Here is a 4488-nt window from a genome sequence, read left to right as displayed (position 1 = left end):
CCAAGAACAGCCCATCTTCTCCAGTCCAAATATCACTGAAATCCCTCATCTATTGTACCACAAAAATAATAAAGGGTGGGAAGGGGAGGACCAAGATCATGTGCAGCCCAAACATGAACAATTATATCAGCAGCAGCATCAAGATTAAAATAAATATTTTGCACAAAATGCAGTTATCAGCATGATTGGGGGTGGGGGGGTCAGTACTGAGGGAGTGCTGCACTGTCAGAGGGTCAGTACTGAGGGAGTGCCGCACTGTCAGAGGGTCAGTACTGAGGGAGTGCCGCACTGTCAGAGGGTCAGGACTGAGGGAGTGCCGCACTGTCAGAGGGTCAGTACAGAGGGAGTGCCGCACTGTCAGAGGGTCAGTACTGAGGGAGTGCCGCACTGTCAGAGGGTCAGTATTGAGGGAGTGCCGCACTGTCAGAGGGTCAGTACTGAGGGAGTGCTGCACTGTCAGAGGGTCAGTACAGAGGGAGTGCTGCACTGTCAGAGGGTCAGTACGGAGGGAGTGCTGCACTGTCAGAGGGTCAGTATTGAGGGAGTGCTGCACTGTCAGAGGGTCAGTACTGAGGGAGTGCTGCACTGTCAGAGGGTCAGTACTGAGGGAGTGCTGCACTGTCAGAGGGTCAGTATTGAGGGAGTGCTGCACTGTCAGAGGGTCAGTACTGAGGGAGTGCCGCACTGTCAGAGGGTCAGTACTGAGGGAGTGCCGCACTGTCAGAGGGTCAGTACTGAGGGAGTGCCGCACTGTCAGAGGGTCAGTATTGAGGGAGTGCCGCACTGTCAGAGGGTCAGTACTGAGGGAGTGCTGCACTGTCAGAGGGTCAGTACAGAGGGAGTGCTGCACTGTCAGAGGGTCAGTACGGAGGGAGTGCTGCACTGTCAGAGGGTCAGTACTGAGGGAGCGCTGCACTGTCAGAGGGTCAGTACTGAGGGAGTGCCGCACTGTCAGAGGGTCAGTACTGAGGGAGCGCTGCACTGTCAGAGGGTCAGTACTGAGGGAGTGCCGCACTGTCAGAGGGTCAGTATTGAGGGAGTGCTGCACTGTCAGAGGGTCAGTACTGAGGGAGTGCCGCACTGTCAGAGGGTCAGTACTGAGGGAGTGCTGCACTGTCAGAGGGTCAGTACTGAGGGAGTGCCGCACTGTCAGAGGGTCAGTATTGAGGGAGTGCTGCACTGTCAGAGGGTCAGTACTGAGGGAGTGTCGCACTGTCAGAGGGTCAGTACTGAGGGAGTGCCGCACTGTCAGAGGGTCAGTACTGAGGGAGTGCCGCACTGTCAGAGGGTCAGTATTGAGGGAGTGCTGCACTGTCAGAGGGTCAGTACTGAGGGAGTGCTGCACTGTCAGAGGGTCAGTACTGAGGGAGTGCCGCACTGTCAGAGGGTCAGTATTGAGGGAGTGCCGCACTGTCAGAGGGTCAGTACTGAGGGAGTGCCGCACTGTCAGAGGGTCAGTACTGAGTGCTGCACTGTCAGAGGGTCAGTAATGAGGGAGTGTTGCACTGTCTGTGGGTCAGTAGAGGGAGTGCTGCACTGTCAGAGGGTCAGTACTGAGGGAGTGCCGCACTGCCAGAGGGTCAGTACTGAGGGAGCGCCGCACTGTCAGAGGGTCAGTACTGAGGGAGTGCCGCACTGTCAGAGGGTCAGTACTGAGGGAGTGCTGCACTGTCAGAGGGTCAGTACTGAGGGAGTGCTGCACTGTCAGAGGGTCAGTACCGAGTGTGTGCTGCACTGTCATAGGGTCAGTACTGAGGGAGTGCTGCACTGTCAGAGGGTCAGTACTGAGGGAGTGCTGCACTGCCAGAGGGTCAGTACTGAGGGAGTGCCGCACGGTCAGAGGGTCAGTACTGAGGGAGTGCTGCACTGTCAGAGGGTCAGTACTGAGGGAGTGCTGCACTGTCAGAGGGTCAGTACTGAGGGAGTGCCGCACTGTCAGAGGGTCAGTACTGAGTGCTGCACTGTCAGAGGGTCAGTAATGAGGGAGTGTTGCACTGTCTGTGGGTCAGTAGAGGGAGTGCTGCACTGTCAGAGGGTCAGTACTGAGGGAGTGCCGCACTGCCAGAGGGTCAGTACTGAGGGAGTGCTGCACTGTCAGAGGGTCAGTACTGAGGGAGCGCTGCACTGTCAGAGGGTCAGTACTGAGGGAGTGCCGCACTGTCAGAGGGTCAGTACCGAGTGTGTGTTGCACTGTCAGAGGGTCAGTACTGAGGGAGTGCTGCACTGTCAGAGGGTCAGTGCTGAGAGTGTACTGCACTGTCAGAGGGTCAATACTGAGGGAGTGCTGCACTGTCAGAGGGTCAATACTGAGGGAGTGCCGCACTGTCAGAGGGTCAGTATTGAGGGAGTGCTGCACTGTCAGAGGGTCAGTACTGAGGGAGTGCTGCAGTGTCAGAGGGTCAGTACTGAGGGAGTGCTGCACTGTCAGAGGCTAAGTACTGAGGGAGTGCCGCACTGTCAGAGGGTCAGTACTGAGGGAGTGCTGCACTGTCATAGGGTCAGTACTGAGGGAGTGCTGCACTGTCAGAGGGTCAGTACTGAGGGAGTGCTGCACTGTCAGAGGGTCAGTACTGAGGGAGTGCCGCACGGTCAGAGGGTCAGTACTGAGGGAGTGCTGCACGGTCAGAGGGTCAGTACTGAGGGAGTGCTGCACTGTCAGAGGGTCAGTACTGAGGGAGTGCCGCACTGTCAGAGGGTCAGTACTGAGTGCTGCACTGTCAGAGGGTCAGTAATGAGGGAGTGTTGCACTGTCTGTGGGTCAGTAGAGGGAGTGCTGCACTGTCAGAGGGTCAGTACTGAGGGAGTGCCGCACTGCCAGAGGGTCAGTACTGAGGGAGTGCTGCACTGTCAGAGGGTCAGTACTGAGGGAGCGCTGCACTGTCAGAGGGTCAGTACTGAGGGAGTGCCGCACTGTCAGAGGGTCAGTACTGAGGGAGTGCTGCACTGTCAGAGGGTCAGTACTGAGGGAGTGCCGCACTGTCAGAGGGTCAGTATTGAGGGAGTGCTGCACTGTCAGAGGGTCAGTACTGAGGGAGTGCTGCACTGTCAGAGGGTCAGTACTGAGGGAGTGCCGCACTGTCAGAGGGTCAGTATTGAGGGAGTGCTGCACTGTCAGAGGGTCAGTACTGAGGGAGTGCCGCACTGTCAGAGGGTCAGTACTGGGGGAGTGCCGCACTGTCAGAGGGTCAGTACTGAGGGAGTGCTGCACTGTCAGAGGGTCAGTGCTGAGAGTGTACTGCACTGTCAGAGGGTCAATACTGAGGGAGTGCCGCACTGTCAGAGGGTCAGTACTGAGGGAAAGCTGCAACCTGGCAGGGACAGCAGAGTTTTTAAAGACTTCAGGTTTACTGCGGGTGGAATGTCGGAAGCCAGACAGTATGTGTTGAAACTAATGAAAAAGTAACAAAGCCAATAATCATGGTCTCTGTAGCAGATGAACTGAAACAAGGTCCATGTCAGGAAAGTAGGTGGTCTTAGTGATGTTGCCAGAAACTTGTTAGAGACAGAAATGTGGTTGGTGGCTCGGGAACTAGGAGCAGGAGCTGAAAACAATGGCTTCAGTCTTTACAATATTTAATTGGTGGAAAGTTCTGCTCGTCCAGTACTGTACCAGTAAGGAGTACGAGTGTACACTGTACCAGTACGGAGTACGAGTGTATACTGTACCAGTAAGGAGTACGAGTGTACACTGTACCAGTAAGGAGTACGAGTGTATACTGTACCAGTAAGGAGTACGAGTGTACACTGTACCAGTAAGGAGTACGAGTGTACACTGTACCAGTAAGGAGTACGAGTGTACACTGTACCAGTACGGAGTACGAGTGTATACTGTACCAGTAAGGAGTACGAGTGTACACTGTACCAGTAAGGAGTACGAGTGTATACTGTACCAGTATGGAGTACGAGTGTACACTGTACCAGTAAGGAGTAAGAGTGTATACTGTACCAGTACGGAGTACGAGTGTATACTGTACCAGTAAGGAGTACGAGTGTACACTGTACCAGTAAGGAGTACGAGTGTACACTGTACCAGTAAGGAGTACGAGTGTATACTGTACCAGTAAGGAGTACGAGTGTACACTGTACCAGTAAGGAGTACGAGTGTACACTGTACCAGTAAGGAGTACGAGTGTATACTGTACCAGTAAGGAGTACGAGTGTACACTGTACCAGTAAGGAGTACGAGTGTATACTGTACCAGTATGGAGTACGAGTGTACACTGTACCAGTACGGAGTACGAGTGTATACTGTACCAGTAAGGAGTACGAGTGTATACTGTACCAGTAAGGAGTACGAGTGTACACTGTACCAGTAAGGAGTACGAGTGTATACTGTACCAGTATGGAGTACGAGTGTACACTGTACCAGTACGGAGTACGAGTGTATACTGTACCAGTATGGAGTACGAGTGTGCAGTGGGACTGTTACAGAAGCCAACGTTAAGTTTATATTTCATGACAGAATTAAATCACCACGTGCAATATGCA

This window comes from Scyliorhinus torazame, chromosome 7 (genome assembly GCF_047496885.1).
Source record: "Scyliorhinus torazame isolate Kashiwa2021f chromosome 7, sScyTor2.1, whole genome shotgun sequence".
NCBI classification, from domain to species: domain Eukaryota; kingdom Metazoa; phylum Chordata; class Chondrichthyes; order Carcharhiniformes; family Scyliorhinidae; genus Scyliorhinus; species Scyliorhinus torazame.
This window is presented reverse-complemented; position numbering follows the sequence as displayed.